Here is a 19,070-nt window from a genome sequence, read left to right on the forward strand (position 1 = left end):
CATACATCCTTTATCCTTAAGAATCCCTTATCCCTAAAAAAGCTAAATTTTCCTAACTCGCTCACCTCATACAAATTTGTATTATCCAACAGATGCCTCATCCATTATTCCTTTTATATCCATTTCTTTCTTAAATATCTTAAATGTTTTCACCAAGTTTTTTTTTACCATCTTAACTTTCCTCCATTTACACTCCTCTAGCTTCCCTGATTCCAATAATTGAAAAATATCCTTAAATGTCTCGCAATTGCAGGATAATACAAATTTTAACACATTTAACACATTTTTTCCATTCAATCAAAAAATACATTTGTCCCGCCAAAAATACCTGTATACGTCCGGAAAATCCAGTACTCCATTCTCCTTTGTTTGGCATAGGTATTCCAGTTAGATTTTTGTTCTTTTCCTGCCACATATCAATGAATTAAAGATTGAGATAGTGTTTTTAAATAGTTTTGTCTCACACCAAATCAGTGCTGAACCAAACACATACAGCATTTTCAGCATCAACACTGAGTATTATCTTTTCTGCTCTTGATAAGTTTAAATTGTTCCATGTTTTCACTTTCTTCCATTTCCTTAATTCATTTTAATGCATTTATCTGATGGTATTTGCCTTTCTCACTTGATAGGTATATCCCTAAATATTAAATTTTTTCTCCCTCCTTTATTTCCCTTAACCCATGTGTCTGCCCTATATATTCTAGATTATAGATTTTGCCCAATTAATTGGCAATCCAGAAAGTCTAAAATAGTTGTTTATAATTTCCATCACCCTTGCCAAAGACTTATTGGGATCCTCATTGTAATCTTATCCCCTCTCTCTCCGGCTCCAAAACCTACTATGAAAGCATTTCTTCTTATCTTCCCTGCCAATGATTCTATGACCATTGCAAAAAGCAGGGGAGAGAGGGGACAGCCCTGCCTCGTACCCCTAGATAACATAAATCCTTTCTAACTCCTGCCATCTATAGTTATCTTCCCCCTTGCATCTGAGTACATCAGCTTAATTGGTTTAATCAGAAAATCCTACTCCACCCTGTCGAACATTTTTACCGCATCCAAGGACGGGATGGAGCGGGATCTCCCCCCCTCACTCAACTGGATATTCGTGAGTACTCTATGGATATTGTTTTTTGTTGTTCTTCCTGGTATAAACCCGTACTGGTCCTCGTTTATCAGTCCTGATATAATCTTCTGTATTCTATTCACTAGGGCTTTTACTACAATTTTTATGTCAGTATTCAATAATGATATTGGTCTATAAGACTCTATTTCCTCCTCTTTTTTTAATCCTATTTTAACAATAAAATTATATTGGCCTCACTCATTGACCTTGGTAGTACTCCAGTTTTCAAAGAGCTATTTATAATTCTTACCAATGTTGGAATGAGAATCTCACCGAATCTATGATAGATTTCAAAAGGGAATCTGTCATCTCCTGGGGACGTGTTCCCTGTTATTGTTTTTAGGGCATCATATAACTCATTTACTGTTAATGGACCATTAAGTATCTCTAATTCCTCTTCCGGGACTCTGGGCGGGTAGTTTTCAATTCTGTCCAGGTAGTTTTCCAGTTCCTCCTGACTAAACTTAGATTCTGATTTGTATAATAATTCAAAATATTTTTTCTAATTCCTGAATTATTTCCTCGATATTGCTCACTATTTCCCCTTTCTTATTTTTAATTGCTTGGATCATTTTATTCCCTTGTTGGTTATTAATTAGGGCCATTCATCTTTTATTAGGTTTCCCTATATCCCTAAATCTTTGCTGATCTTTAAAATTAGCTGTTTTCTTACTTTTCTCTTTTAAATAAGTATCAAGCTTTTCTTCAATTTCTTCCCAATCTTTTTTATTTTCATCAGTTCTATCTATTGTGAATTTTTCCTCTGCATTTTGTACGAATTCCATAATTTTTTTTCTGTTTTATTAAATTCTTTTTTCTTTATTTCAATTGCGTACATCAGTTCCCCCCTTAAGTAAGCTTTCCCCATTTCCCACACAATTTGATCTGAGGAGGTATCCCAATTTCTATTAAAAAAATTACTTAACTCCTTAAGGACTTAGGGCGTACCTGTGCGCCCTGAGTCCGCTCCGGTTCTATAACGTCTTAGTGGGTCGGGCCCAGCCGGGACCCATGGCCGGGACCCATGGCTAATAGCGTGCGACACTGATCGCGATGCCGTGCTATTAACCCCTTAGACACTGTGTTTAAAGTTGATCGCCGTGTCTAAAGTGAAACTAAACATTGCCGGTTAGATCAGGGGGCTGTTCGGGATCGTCGCGGCGAAATTGCAGCATTCTGCACAGCTGTAGGACAGCAGGAGGATCCCCTACCTTCCTCCTCGCTGTCCGATCGCCGAATGACTGCTCAGTGCCTGAGATCCAGGCATGAGCAGCCAAGTGGCAGAATCATTGATCAATGGTTTTCCTGTGAGAATCCATTGATCAATGTAAAAGATCAGTGTGTGCAGTGTTATAGCCCCCTGTGGGAACTATAACATTGCAAAAAAACAAAGGGGGAAAAAAGTGAATAAAGATAATTTAACCCCTTCCCTAATAAAAGTTTGAATCACTCCCCTTTTCCCATTTAAAAAAAAACTGTGTAAAAATAAACATGTGGTATTGCCACATGCAGAAATGTCCGAATTAATGTCCGAATTATAAAAATATATTGTTAATTAAACCACACGGTCAATGGCGTACGTGCAAAAAAACTTCCAAAGTCCAAAAAAGCGTATTTTGGTCACTTTTTAGATAAAAAAAATTAACCCTCATACTGCCCCGTACGCGGAAAAATAAAAAAGTTATAGGGGTCAAATTTTCCTGCATGTAGTTATGATTTTTTCCAGAAGTACGAAAAAATCAAACCTATATCAGTAGGGTATCATTTTAATTGTATTGACCTACAGAATAAAGATATGGTGTAACTTTTACCGAAAAATGTACTGCGTAGAAGCGGAAGCCCCCAAAATTTACAAAATTGCGTTTTTTTCTTCAATTTTGTTGCATAATGATTTTTTTCCGGTTTCGCCATAGATTTTTAGGTAAAATGACTGATGTCATTACAAAGTAGAATTGGTGGTGCGAAAAATAAGCCATCATATGGATTTTTAGGTGTAAAATTTAAAGGGTAAGGAGGTAAAAACGACACAGCAAATATGGAAAAAAGCTCAGTCCTTAAGGGGTTAAATGCTGCTTTATTACTTCATTGTCTAATAATTCAAACCAATATGCATTAATTCTACATATCCCTACTACTTTATCCATCCCTGTATCAATTTTTATACTCAATGGGGAGTGACCAGAAATACACCGCGTGCAATAATTAATTTGTCTGATCTTTGTACTACCTTGCTCGTTACCAAGGCACATGTCTATTTGAGACATAGTTTTGCTGGTTTTATTCCAGCATGAGTATATATTTTTCCCCAGGTTACGGGCTCTCCATATATCTATTAGTCCTACTTCGTCGCAAAATCTCTTCAGGGGGGTTTGACCAAAGCTCTTTCTGTCTTTTCGCATTCTTAAAGGGGTACTCCGCCTGTAGACATCTTATCCCCTATCCAAAGGATACGGGATAAGATGTTAGATCGCCGCAGTCCCGCTGCTGAGGACCCCGGGATCGCTACTGCAGCACCCCGCTATCATTACTGAGCAGAGCGAGATCGCTCTGCACGTAATGACGGGCAATACAGGGGCCGGAGCATCGTTACATCACGGCTCCGCCCCTCGTGATGTCACGGCCCGCCCCGTCAATACAAGTCTATGGGAGGGGGTGTGGCGGTCGTCACGCCCCCTGCCATAGACTTGCATTAAGGGGAAGGGCCGTGATGTCATGAGGGGCGGAGCCATGGCAACATGCTGCTCCGGCCCCTGTATCGCCCGTCATTACGCACAGAGCGAACTCGCTCTGTGCAGTAATGATGGCGGGGTGCCGCAGCGGCGATCCCCGGGGTCCTCAGCAGCGGGACCGTGGCGATCTGACATCTTATCCCCTTTCCTTTGGATAGGGGATAAGATGCCAGGGGCGGAGTACCCCTTTAATCTATCTACATTTTCATTCATCACACAATTTATATCCCACTGAATAAATATTGGACATTCCTTCTTCCCCTGCCAAAATTTGATCATGACAATAAGAATATCGGATGTGTACGGCGGTGGTATATATACAAATGCCAAAATGCATATTAATTTCTCCAGCTTCCCGTATAAAATTACATGTCTTCCTACTGTGTCGATTAATTTATCATATAATTCCCATAACTTTACTGTGAATCATTACTGTGAACCCCCCCCCCCCCCCCAGAGCACGGGGTAAAAAATAAGTGATAATAGTGTGCAAAATATAATTTTTTTTATCTGTTGGGCTGTTTCTTTTATCAAATGTGTTTCGAGTAAAAACAAATAATACCCGGTAAGTGTTTTTTGTGATATCATCGATAGCTATTCTTTTATGTTTATCCCCTAACCCTCTGATATTCCATACCAATAGGCTCGTACACATCCTATCCTTTCAATCCTAATTTCAGGGGAGGGGAAGGAGAGACAAGAGGAGAAACAAAAAATTCCTTTATTTATCATAGACTGAGTTTGGGACCACCCTTCACCTCCAACCCTCCCCACCCCCCTGCTCCTGAATGGCCTGTCTCAATGACTGACAAGTCCCTTTCCTAACATGTTCCCTCCCCTCCCCTCACTCCCCCACGCCAGACTTGTATTATCCTTCTTACCCACCCCATATCCAACTTTTCCATTTTCAGCCCCTGACTATCCATCCAATTCACTACTTCTTCCAGGTTTTGAAAAAACATAATCGTATCTTTATGTACAATTCGTAACTTGGCTGGGAATATGAAAGAAAATTTTATTCCATTAAAGTGTAATCTTATTTTAACTTCCTTAAAGGACATACGTTTTTTTGTGTGTCTCAAATGAGTAATCTGGAAATGCCATTATCCTGTTGTTATTGTACATAATCTGACTCTTGTCCCTCAATGCTTGTAGAATCCTCTCCCTGTCCCCTTCATTTGATAACTTTATCAGTATCGTTCTTGGTTTGCTGCCCGGTGGAGGCGGTTGCATCAGGACCCTGTGTGCTGAGATTTTCCCCTCTCCGCATTCCTCAACTATACATCTTTGGCCCACAAGGTCTTTCCCCTCCGCCCCCTCCGGGAAGTCCAACAACCTTACATTTCCTCTTCTAGATCTGTCTTAGATCTCTATTATTTTCTGGGTTAGGAACTTATTCTCATTTTGACTCACTTCCATCTTTTTTTTTTATGTTTGCATTTCATCCTGTAGATCTGACACCTTTCCTCCATTTCCTTGCATCTTTCCCAAAGCTTCCTCATCTCATCCCTTATTAGTGTCACATCTGACCCTATACCCTATATTCCAATATCACTTTCATTGTCACTGTGGGCCCTTCCTCCTCTTCCTCCATTGCATTTTCCCTTCCATTTTGCTTTCCCTGTTTGTTTCTCCATGATAATGTTGATGATGCCATATATATGTCTATCTTCCCCTTGTTATCTTTTACAGGACTTGTAGATGTCCTTTTTTGGTGGAATCTTTCTCCCTACTTGTCTACTTTTATATCAAACCACCCCCTTTATAGCTCATAGCGAAGTTACAAGAAAAACATTTGTAAGTTCTTGTCCCAATTTATGCTGTTAAGTTATTTCACTTATAGAGCAGTCCTTAAATGTCCATTTAGTTATTAAACCATTAGTTAGTTAATGGATTAGGACTAATAAACAGCAACTCTTTACTTATGGGACACTGTTGGCTTAGTGCCTGTCGTTAGTCAGTTAGTGGTTATATTGGAAGTTTTATTAAAGCAGTTCACAAAGTGAATAGCACATCATCCCATTCAGAGGCAAAAATAATGCAAAAAGTTAGTTAATGGATTAGTACTAGTATACAGCGACTCTATACTTAGGAGACACTGTTAGCTTAGTGCCTGTTGTTAGTCAGTTAGTAGTTATATTGGAAGTTTTGTTAAAGCAGTTCACAAAGTGAATAACACATCATCCCATTCAGAGGCAAAAATAGAGAAAAACAGAGAAGGACAGAGATTGGAGCTGTCTCACCTGTCTTGCAGCTTTGTTCCCGAATCTCCATCAGCTTTTTCCTCCCTTCTGTGCTCTCTCCACATAGGGAGTAAACAGCTCTACAGGGATCCACCAGCCCCAGCTCCACTCTTCCACTCCAGCTGCACCTGCTCTCGTGCGCCGCTGTTCCCCTGGTCAAAAAGGTCCTGTGCCGGTTTCTGTCATTGCTCCACAGCTCCTATTCAGCACTCTGCACTGGCTCTCTGCCGCAGCAGCGGCACATCACTCCCTGTTCCCGTTACTCCTGCAGCCGAGTCAATCACCTTCGGTGGCCAACAGATGGGTCGGGCATCCACAGCGGTTCGCAATCCGTGCACACTCCGCAAGTGGGCATCCCCAACAGTAAGGTCAGCAGTGCACTAATACCTCCTCTGTGTCCACCACATGACCTCCAGAGCTCTGGATCTCACTCGCCGGCCTCCAAGCTGCACATCTCACCACTCATTGCGCTTCGGGATCGCCTCACCTCAGACACCTCCACCGGGGCCCGGAAGCGCCCTTCACCCTCGGCTCTTATGGTCCCTGCTCTCCGTCCGCACCACAGCCCGGGAAGCCCTCACAGCTCCTCCGCTCTCTCCATCTCCTCTCCTACCTGGCGGGATAGGTAACGACAGCTCGGGGTTTCTGTCTGGGGGGCCCGCCACCACTCACTCCATCACTCATAGGGCGGGGAGGGAGCCAGCTTACTCCCAAGTACCGGGATCCAGCACATAGTCTGGCTCACGAGGTTGGGGGGCAGAGATTAACCTAGCTTCCTGCCACCATATTTCCTCCTTCTACTGTGGTATTGCAGCTTGTTGCTGATTGTTTTTCATGAACACCACAAAAATGATCTGCAGTTTAACACTACTCATTGATTTATGGGAGCAAAATGCCAGAACCCAAAATGTAATAAAAATGTAAATTTGCATGTAAAATGCTTAATATTAAGCTTTTTGCGTCAAAAAGGCCATGACAAATGCTGCAAAAGATTCAGATGAAAATGTAAATGCCTTATAAAAGAACTTATGTAACCTCGCACCCCCCCCCCCCCCCCAAACATGTGCACCATAGGCTAACTCCATGGCATGTAAGCCCTCCCCCCACTTATGAATTAGTCATTACTTCACCCATGCATTTATTATTTAACTGTTTGTATACATTTATGTATTAGGCTGACATATAAATTATAAATGTACATCAGCAACCATGCGTGTCGAAAAATAAAATGCTTAGTAATAGGATTGCTTTACTTTCACATGAGCAAGAGAACATATTGCACCCTGCAGGAAAATATTCAACTTCTCACCCAGTTAAATATGTCAGTAACTTTTTTTTAACACAATGAAAACTAACTATATAACTCCAGTTAGGTTGTTATTTTTGCAAAATCAAGGTAGTCATATATCAATGGCACACAACAAGGCACAGTAATAAAGCGGTCATTATATTGGTCTGGGAATGCCATGGATGCTAGTTGAATCAAATTCATATAACAGAGAACTATAATGAAATGAAGACATGTCAGAAAAAGACATCCTTACACAAAAGAGGACACTAAGCCAGAGAGGAAAGCTTAATCCTGCTTATTTCTAGCTCAATTTATTTCCTCTGTAGACACCTATCTATCTATATATATATATATATATATATATATATACTAGCTGAGTACCCGGTGTTGCCTGGTTTTTCCTTCCTCATCCTTGTTGGGTAGGAAAATCCACAAAGGAGGAAGCTTTTGACTTCAAATCCCATCCCCATATATAGTTGTCATATCCCAACCCCATATCCCGTCCTCATATCCTGTCCTCATACCCCGACCTCCTATCCCGACCTCCTGTCCTGTCCTCCTATCCTGTCCTCCTATCCCGTCCTCCTATCCCGTCCTCCTATCTCGACCTCCTATCTCGATCTCCTATCTCGACCTCCTATCTCGATCTCCTATCCTGCCCTCCTATCCCGACCTGCTATCCCGACCTCCTATCTCAACCTCCTATCCCGTCTTCCTATCCCATCCTCTTATTTCAACCTCCTATCCCGTCCTCCTATCTCGACTTCCTATCCCGTCCTCTAATCCCGTCCTCCTATATTGACCTCCTCTCCCGTCCTCCTATCCCGACCTCCTATCTGGACCTCCTATCCCGTCCTCCTATCCCATCCTCTTATCTCAACCTCCTATCTCGACCTCCTATCCCGTCCTCCTATCCCGTCCTCCTATCTCGACCTCCTATCCCGCCCTCCTATCTCAACCCCCTATCCCGTCCTCCTATCTCCACCTCCTATCCCGTCCTCCTATCTCCACCTCCTATTCCGACCTCCTAACCCGACCTCCTATCCCGACCTCCTATCCCGACCTCCTATCCCGTCCTCCTATCCCGTCCTCCTAATTCCCCCTCCTATCTCCACCTCCCATCCTGTCCTCAAATCCCGACCCGTAATATGTGTACCAGGTATTGAAATATGTCCAGCCGTACTGAAGTTATGTGGGAACATACATTTCCCATTGATTTGCATGGGACTTTAAACAAAAACCCCGACCCTCACAAATGGGGGTAGTTAAGGGTTAAATTAACTATCCTATATTTTAAGTGGACATATAAGTAACATGTGATCAAGTATTATCGAAATATCTCCAGCCGTTTGGAAGTTATGCAGTAACATAGCCGTTGCCGTGGCGCATGCGTACTGGCTTACCAGCATCGCCTAGCAACGCAGGACGCTCCGCTCCGTAGCCTAGACGCGCCCCCGGAAGTGACGCCGACACACCGCTGTGGCGCCGGCACCCGGAAGTGGCGCGCGCACATTCGAGCGTGGAAGCAGCCTGTTTGGTAAGTGCTATTTAAGGATCCCAGGTTCACTGATGTGACCGACGGGATACAGACGCCATAACCGCGTACTCTGCCACTGCAGTTCCCGACATCTTGTCGACCGCTACTGTGGTCACGTGAGTCAAACCCAGTAGCAGGGCTCTGCTCTGGGTAACCAGCACATCTATTTCACTTTCTCCTTTGGTTTTGCTCTAAGGGAATTGTGTTTGTTTTTGTGGACTTTGTTCACGTGTTGGTTCTAACTAGTGCACTTCATCATTATTATTGTTGCACGTTGCTGGCCTATTCATTGATTTTTTGCTTGCACTTTTTGCTTTGCACCTTATGTATTATTGTTTACATTCGGTAACGCAGTATTAACCCCCTTTTTTTGTTTGCCCTGGAGCCCCTGATGAACCCATTAACTTGGGGGAAACGCGTTGGGCGGGCTTTACATTTGTTCTAGTTTAGGGGTTGACCAAGGGATAGACCGGGGCAGGGGTCGTCCTTCCAAGGACGAGTGCCCCGACAGCTCCCTGAGCGAGCAGGGCTAGTGGGCACTACATCTCCCCTGGCAGGGTATATTAGGGTCCGAGTCCCACCCCACCTGGTCTCCACTTTTTCCCGGTCACCCCACTTGTTATTCTTACTCAGGCCACTGAACTTTTTGACTCCAACTATCATCGCTAGTTGTGGCCTCTGGGCCTCTTTGATCCATTTCCTTGTTGTTTGTATGTCAGTGGGGATTCTGTTGTTTTACTAGCACGATTAAACGTTATGTTTTATATGTCCTTACCCCTTCTGTGAACCGATATTGTTAGCAGGGTATTGATTTTGCTTCATCTGTGAATTATTATGCAGTAACATATATTTCCCATAGACTTGTATAGGACTTTAAACATAAACCCCGCCCCTGGCAAATGGGGGTGAGTAAGGGTTAAATCACCTATCCTATGTTTGTTGCTGACATATAAGTAACATGTGTGCCAAGTTTCATGTTAATATCTTTAGCCGTTTGAAAGTTTTTGTGGAACATACACACACACATACATACATACATACATACATATATACATACACACACACGTTGAGTTTTATATATATAGATATATTGATACCACAGTTACACAATTACTATGAAGGGAGCTTGACAGACTGCATGAGTCATCGTGAAAATGTTCCAGAACATGTTGAAATATAGAACTGTCTATGATGGCTAAATGCTTCTATATATGATGTTCTCCTAACAAGAGCTGCATGAATCAACCTTGTTAATCTTAATAAAAAATGCTTATACATGAGCTGACAAAACCCGCAGGGGTCAGTCAAACATTGCGTGTGGGATAATATGATGTTATTATGATTACTGATCCCAACGGTGGCTTAACTATGCTGTTCAAAAAGAGGAATATGAGAAAACAAGCATTGTCCTAATAGTGCACTCTCGTTGCATTTGTATGTAATGGTAGAGTTAATAAACCTGAATAAATGCATAGCAGAGTTTAGAATTGTTGGTGCATATTTACAAAGAATAGTTACCCAACATTGATATCACGTTTGAAAGCCTTCCAAACACCATATTAGTGATATTCATGAAGGTGAGAAGATTGTAAAGATTTTCCATTTTAAAGGAGATTTCCCAACTTAACCCGTTAAGGACTCAGTCCATTTGGACCTTAAGGGCTCAGACAATTTTATTTTTACGCTTTCGTTTTTTTCCTCATCCCCTTCAAAAAATCATAACTCTTTTATATTTTCATCCACAGACTAATATTAGGGCTTGTTTTTTGCGCGACCAGTTGTCCGTTGTAATGCCATCACTCACTTTACCATAAAATGTATGGTGCAACCAAAAAAATACTATTTGTGTGGGGAAATTAAAAAGAAAACCGCAATTTAGCAAATTTTGGAAGGTTTTGTTTTCACGCCGTACAATTTATGGTAAAAATTACGTGTTTTTTATTCTCTGGGTCAATGCATCTGGGTACTAATAACCTGCATGCGTCGTATGTCTTAGGGGGGATTAAACTGTCAGAGTCACTGGTAGAGAAGGATCTGGGTGTACTTGTAGATCATAGACTACAGAATAGCATGCAATGTCAGGCTGCTGCTTCCAAGGCCGGCAGGATATTGTCATGTATCAAAAGAGGCATGGACTCAAGGGACAGGGACATAATACTCCCCCTTTATAAAGCATTGGTACGGCCTCACCTGGAATATGCTGTTCAGTTTTGGTCGCCTGTACATAAAAGGGACACTGTGGAGCTGGAAAGGGGGCAGAGACGCGCGACTAAACTAATATGGGGCATGGAACATCTTAGCTATGAGGAGCGATTAAAGGAGTTACAATTGTTTAGTCTTGAGAAGAGACGTTTAAGGGGGGATATGATAAACGTATATAAGTATATTAATGGCCCATACAAAAAATATGGAGAAACACTGTTCCAGGTTAAACCTCCCACAAAGGACGAGGGGGAACTCCCTCCGTCTGGAGAAGAAAAAGTTTAGACTCAAGGGGCGACACGCCTTCTTTACCATGAGAACTGTGAACTTATGGAACAGTCTACCTCAGGAACTGGTCACAGCAGGAAAAATTAACAGCTTTAAAACAGGATTAGATACATTTCTGGAAAAAAATAACATTAATGCTTATGAAGAAATATAAAATCCCATCCCTTCCCCAATATTGCGCCATACCCCTACCCTTCAATTCCCTGGTTGAACTTGATGGACATATGTCTTTTTTCGACCGTACTAACTATGTAACTATGTAATACGATTAAAATGATACCCATGATTATACACTTTTCTATTACTGTTGCGCTTAAAAAAATCGCAACCTTTTTAACCAAATTAGTACGTTTAAAACCCCCCTATTTTGAAGACCTATAACTTTTTCATTTTTCCGTATAAGCGGTGGTATGAGGGCTCATTTTTTGCGCCGTGATCTGTACTTTTTAATGATTCCATATTTGCTTATACAAAACTTTTATTAAATTTTTTATTAATTTGTTTGGAATAAAATGTTATAAAAAAAGCTGCTATTTTGGACTTTTTATTTATTTATTTTTTTTACGTTCACGCCGTTCACCGTACGGGATCATTTACATTTTATTTTATTAGTTCAGATATTTACACACGCGGCGATACCAAATATGTATATAAAATATTTTCTTTTACACTTTTTGGGGGTAAATTAGGGAAAATGGGACAATTTACGTTCTTATTGGGGGAGGGGGTTTTTCAAATTTTTTTTACTTTATTTTTTTTACTTTTTTTACTTTTATTTTTACACTCTTATAGTCCCCATAGGGGACTATTTATAGCAACCATTCGATTGCTAATGCTGTTCAGTGCTATGTATAGGACACAGCACTGATCAGCATTATCGGCCATCTTCTGCTCTGGTCTGCGGGAAGGCAGATCAGAGCAGAAGAATCCCGGAAGGCAGCGGAGGCAGGTGAGGGGACCTCCGTCTGCCGTGCAGGATGATCGGATCGCCACGGCAGTGCTGCGGCCGATCAGATCATCCTGTTAAGTGACCGCGATGCTGCAGATGCCGTGATCTGTATTGATCACAGCATCTGAGGGGTTAATGGCGGACATCCGCGGGATCGCGGGTGTCCGCCATTACCGGCGGGTCCCTGGCTGCGATCCACAGCCGGAACCTGCCGCGCATGATACCGCGGTTATGCTCAGGATGTAAATGTACGTCCTGGTGCGTTAAGTAACACATCACCAGGACGTACATTTATGTCCTGCGTCGTTAAGGGGTTAAACAGGTATCCCCTACCCACAGGACTGGGGATTACAAATTAATTGGAAGTTGATCGGTGGGGGTCCCAGTGGTTGGACCCACACCGATCAGGATTTACTTTAAGTGTATAGTCACACACACACATGATCTGCTGCAGATTTTTTGTTGTGTTCAATAATTTAGTTTACATTGAAATCTGCAACATCAAATCTGCAGCAGATCCTGTATGTGTGAATGCACCCTAAAGAGCTATTTCTAACTTCAAAATGTATCACCCATTCTCAATATAACAAGGGGATAACAAGCTGATCTGGAAATGTGGGAGGAGGGGGAGGAAGTGACTGATGGGGCCCCCTAAAATCCAGAGAACAGAGAAATATTGTCACTAGAATGAATGGAGTGCAGGACATATGTGTGAGCAGAACTCCATTCACTGTTTGTGGGGTTTCTAAATACCATAAATTGGCAATTGCTAAACTCCATTTTGGGGATACTATTCCTCCATTTTCAGTTGTTTTTTTTTGTAGTCCTAGCAGTCGGTTTTTGAAAGAAATTCGCTCTGATGTTCTGTTCCTAGATAACCCCTTTAATTTAGAGGAATATAATGTTATGCATCAAGGTACAAAAACATGCATGCATCATATGTCTGGAGAAAAAAAGCTTTAGCCTCCAGGGGCAATGAGTCTTCTTTACCATAAGAACTGTGGGAGAGATTTATCAAAACCCGTCCAGAGGAAAAATTGCTGAGTTGCCTATAGCAACCAATCAGATCACTTCATTTTTTAGAGACCTTTTCAAAAATGAAAGAAGCTTTCTGATCGGTAGATATGGGCAACTCAGCAACTTTTTCTCTGGACAGGTTTTGATAAATCTCCCCCTGTGAATTTATGGAACAGTCTACCTCAGGAACTGGTCACTGCAGGAACAGTTGAAAACTTAAAAAAAAGGCTTAGATACATTCCTAAAACAAAATAACATTTATGCATATGCAGAAATATAGAATACCACCCCTCTCCTTTATTCACCCATACCACTTCCCTTCACCTCCTTGGTTGAACTTGATGGACATATGTCTTTTTTTTAACTGTGCCAACTATGTAACTAAGATATTCATGGCAGTCAGAATATTCCAATGTCATGATATGACTCTGTAGATATACTCTATCTGAAAAATGTATCAAAACCTGTGCAGAGGAGAAGTGGAGCAGTTGCCCTTAGCAACCAATTAGATTGCTTCTTTGATTTTTAAAAGGGCCTCTGAAAAATAAAAGAAGCAATCTGTTTGGGTGCTATGGGCAACTGCTTACTTTTTCTTCTGCACAGGTAATAAGTCTACTCCTTTATACCTTAGACAATGTTCACACATACGGAATGTCTGTGCGGAATTCCACATTGGAATTCTACTGGAGATTCCGGAGCAGCAGAGTCCCGTTGATTTCAACGGGGTTCTACTGCACTGTGCACACATCCGGAATATCCATGCCAGATGTTTCTCGCACAGGAATTCCGTTTTCTGGGTCAGCAGAATGAATGAATGTGCTTATTTTTTTTGCGAACACCATACGGAATGCATAACCAGCATATTATGACTCTCCGGTATATTCGTGTGGAGATTTTCCGTGTGGACATTCCTGACCTGTGAATATAGCCTAAGGACCTTGATCTGTAATACACTGCTCAAAAAAATAAAGGGAACACTAAGATAACACATCCTAGAACTGATCATATGAAATACTTTCGTCTTTACATTGTTGAATGTGCTGACAACAAAATCACACAAAAATTATCAATGGAAATCAAATTTATCAACCCATGGAGGTCTGGATATGGAGTCACACTCAAAATCAAAGTGGAAAACCACACTACAGGCTGATCCAACTTTGATGTAATGTCCTTAAAACAAGTCAACATGAGACTCAGTAGTGTGTATGGCCTCCACGTGCCCGTATGACCTCCCTACAATGCCTGGGCATGCTCCTGATGAGGTGGCGGATGGTCTCCTGAGGGATGTCCTCCCAGAACTGGACTAAAGCATCTGCCAACTCCTGGACAGTCTGTGGTTCAACGTGGTGTTGGTGGATGGAGCGAGATATGATGCCCCAGATGTGCTCAATCAGCGCTGCATCAGGTGGCACTGATGTCAGAGTGCCAGTTAGCCCAGCCGGTGCCAGTTAGCACCTCATTAGCATATCCCGAAAATAGAAGATTAGGGCCAAGCGGCACGGCGGATCCGGGCACGGTAAGCATCAAACTGATCAGCGTCCCCTGTACTACAAGCCAGTACTGCTGGTTAGTGTGGGAGGAGAAAGCTGACAGTTATCCTTTAAAGGGGTTATCCACCATAAGATGATTTTAGTACGTACCTGGCAGACAATAATGGACATGCTTAGGAAGGATCTGCACTTGTCTTGGGGCTAAATTGCTATCTAGTGAGATTACCATAATATTGTGGCTCGCTTTTTGTGAACTGGTATTTCCTGTTTGATTGATTTTTCTTCTTTTGACTACAAATCCCATAATTCCATTTTCCTCCCTCCCACACATCAGCCACCCCACCCATTGAAACATAAATGAGCTGCATCCATTCAAAAGACCATTTCAATCAGGGTGCCTACAGCTGTTGCATTAGTTGCAGATTGATCTCTCTCCCACCAAGCGATTGCTCCACCCATTGAAGCAGACAGGCTCCTTGTCATCAGCTGACTAGTGAGTCAGGTCTCGGCCACATAGCAACCTGGGAAAAATCAGAGACAACAGTCTCTGGGGGGAAAATCACATAAGAATTGTGAGAAAACCATCACACACAGCTAAGGACACTATATTATGAACTACACTAACTTTACAGCCCCTGTAGCATAGTCAAAAATAAATAATCCTGGAATACCCCTTTAAGTGATCCCTTTATTTTTTGAGCAGTGTATGTGGTGATCTTTTGAATGACTGTAATGGCTTTATGTATATGTGGTGTTAATTACTTTAACAGTGAGTAGATCAATCTTCCCCATTCATTAATTTATTAATGCATTTCAATGTCTCCAGGTGGCTACATTTTTACCATATGCCACAGAAAGGAAAGATTGGATTTCTATAGCATATTGTGCTAGATATTATTACAATTTGGGCCAAATTTGAAAAGTATGTTCTGCGTCTCCTAACACTCATTAGCTTAGATAGCTTTAGGTAACAATTTGTAGCAATCAAGGAACATATCTTTATTTTCAGTAAGATAATTAATGGCAGGAAGCTATTAATTAGCTTTAAGGAGTCTTTAGACTGAAAGTATTGCAGTATTGCTCGGAAAGTATTTAATTACATCTAGGACGGTATTAGTGTTTAAAAAGTCATTCATTTTCTTTAACAGGGTGCCAGTCACTACCACTGAGAGCAACAATGTGTAAGCTTATTATTCGTTAGGTGGCTATTATGTTATTGAAAAGGTTTCTCTTTCTTGTATTTTCTAACAATTTTTTCCCAACACTCGCAGATTTTAGTCTAAAGCATTAAAAAGGGGTCTCAAACTGGTGGCCCTCCAGATGTTGAAAAACGTCAACTCCCAGCATGCCTGGACATGCCCGAACAACAGTTGGCTGCAGCTAACGGCTGTCTGGGCATGCTGGGAGTTGAAGTTTTGCATCATCTGGAGGGCCACCAGTTTGAAACCCCTGCTTTAAAATGACCAAGATAAATAAATAAGCTAACCTCTTCATGCTTATTTATGTTAAAAAGCGTTATCTACAAAGTTAAAAACAATACTGTATATACTCGAATTTAAGCCGACCCGAATATAAGCCGAGGCCCTTAATTTCACCCCAAAAACCCAGGAAAAGTTATTGACTCGACTATAAGCCTAGGGTGGGAAATACATCATCCCCCCCTGTCATCATCCAGACCCCCTTCATTAACACCCCCATCATCACCCTGTCATCATCCAGACCCCCATCATCATCACCCTGTCATCATCCAGACCCCCGTCATCATCACCCCATCATCATCCCCCCCCCTTCATCATCACCGCCTGTCAATCCCTTCAATCTGTGGACCTCCAGATGTTGCAAAACTACAACTCTGGGCATGCTGGGAGATGTAGTTTTGAAACATCTGGAGGTCTGCATGTTGAAGATCACTGCCAGCCTTCGTCATCATCCAGACCCCCCCTTTAGTTTTCTACTCACCTCCCCTCAGTGGGAAGGAAGGGTGAGCTGGTCCGGGCCATCTATGCTGCAGGGACCGTCCGGTGGGGAGGGTTAGTCGTTCCGGGCTGTCCATTTTCACCCGGGGGGCCCTCTTCTCCGCGCTCCGGGCCCGGTCCCGGACTAGTGACATTGCCTTGACGACAACGCACAGGGACGTCCCTGTGCATCGTCGTCAAGGCAACGTCACTAGTCCGGGGCCGGCCCGGAGCAGAGAAGAGGGCCTCCCGATGAAGATGGACAGCCCGGAACGACTTAACCTCCCCACCGAACGGTCCCTGCAGCATAAATGGCCTGAAACAGCTCACCCTACCTTCCCACCGAGGGGAGGTGAGTAGAAAACTAAACTGGGGTCTGGATGATGACGAAGGCCCGGCAGTGGTCTTAAACCTGTGGACCTCCAGATGTTTCAAAACTACAACTCCCAGCAGGCCCGGAGAGCCGATGGCTGTCCGGGCATGCTGGGAGTTGTAGTTTTGCAACATCTGGAGGTCCGCAGGTTGAAGACCACTGAGAAAGGATTGACAGGCGGAGAGTTCACTCGAGTATAAGCCGAGGGGGGTGTTTTCAGCACGAAAAATCGTGCTGAAAAACTCGGCTTATACTCGAGTATATACGGTAAATAGATTAGTACCCCCTTAATTGTAACATTTCTGTTCAGCCACTTGTTATAATCAACAACAAATGGACGTATTACTGCTAATTATTCTACAGTACTCTCAAGCAAGTCTTACGAGAGACTGGTGGTTACAGTAATGTCAGATCAGGAGGCCTGTAGAGATTGATGCTTTTATGACTCTTTAGAATTGTAGTACATATTTATCTGCGAAGGACCAATGAGTAAAGTAAACTTTTGCCAGATAAGATTCTCTCCTTCCTGAACTAATCTCTTAATAGAGGCCTGCTCAGGTATGAAGGTCACAGGCAAGCGACCTGATTGGCTACTAACATGCGGGTTTTTGTTTGTTGGAGGAGAGCACAATTTGTTCTCCTCAAAATGTTACAGCAGCATTCAGCAAGACAGAGGTAACAAACCCTTTTTAGATGTTTTATACCTTATTTTTTATCCTCCATTTATTCTCATATTATTGCACAACTGTTCGGTGACTCATTCAAAAAAGCTTTCAGAGCTAAATAGTAACTCAGCAAACAAAAAACTTAAGCAAATAAATATTGTATATGTATAGCTTAGGTACAAAAGCATTCAGGTTGAATAAACTTATAAGGAAGGGAAGCTTCCCAGGGGTAAATGCTTTTTAGAAATGCTCAGCCATGCCTTGTTCATTTCCTTTTTTACCCTGGGTTGAAACCCCTGCTCAAGAACTTTAGAAACCAGGACTCCCTTTATCCTGAAAAGTGACTTGAACTTGACTTTCTCTGTGGTGGACCTGAATATGTTTATCTTAGCTCATAAGGCTTCTGTGTCCTGCAGAAACCCAAGAACGTAACTATACCCGATGTTAAGATGTCTAGATCAGGTACATCACAGTCACGACCGTCCCATACCGAACCCCCCCCTCCCCCAGGTGGGGTAAGTGCTGGCTGCAAGGGAGTGCTGCAGCAGCAGTGGTGCTATGAAATACACAGCAGTCCACATAGAAAACTTGTATTTTTTTTTTGTTGCACACATTACAGCTGTCTGTAGTACAAGGGTGATAGCATGAAAAAATACAATATATGGGGATATGTGACCTCCATTCATACACTGTATATAGCAGGGGTTCTCAACCAGGGGTACGCGTACCCCTAGGGGTATGTGTGGTGGCCCAGTACAGGAGTTGTCCTCCTGTACACCTGTCCGTTCTGTGTGGCGGATTCTCTTTCAGTGTTCCGCTGGATCCACATCCCTCCTACAGACTCTAAAGTGTAAATAATGTCTTACTGTATATACTCGAGTATAAGTCGACCTGAATATAAGCCGAGGCCCCTAATTTCCCCCCAAAAACCCAGGAAAAGCTATTGATTCGAATATAAGCCTAGGGTGGGAAATACATCATCCCCCCCCATGTCATCATCCCCCCCTGTCATCATCCCCCCCTGTCATCATCCAGACCCCCGTCATTAACACCTCCGTCATCATAAACCCTGTCATTATCACCCGGTCATCATCACCCCATCATCATCTCCCCCCTTCATCATCACCCCGTCATCATCACCCTGTCATCACCCCCCCCCCCTTTGTCACCACCGCCTGTCAATTCAGTGGTCTTCAACC

The 19,070-nt window shown here is 42.6% G+C and overlaps 1 long non-coding RNA gene across 2 annotated transcripts in view; it reads right to left on the minus strand.

Annotated features, from left to right (window-relative positions):
• Positions 1–16,987, minus strand: part of LOC130362578 (uncharacterized) — a 104,798-nt gene extending 87,811 nt beyond the window's left edge. For both annotated transcript variants that reach the window (XR_008891475.1, XR_008891474.1), the window contains exon 1: positions 16,838–16,987. This is a non-coding gene — a long non-coding RNA (uncharacterized LOC130362578). The remainder of the gene's footprint in view (positions 1–16,837) is intronic.
• Between the last annotated feature and the right edge of the window lie 2,083 nt (positions 16,988–19,070).

Source organism: Hyla sarda, chromosome 3 (assembly GCF_029499605.1).
Source record: "Hyla sarda isolate aHylSar1 chromosome 3, aHylSar1.hap1, whole genome shotgun sequence".
In the NCBI taxonomy this organism is placed as follows: Eukaryota; Metazoa; Chordata; class Amphibia; order Anura; family Hylidae; genus Hyla; species Hyla sarda.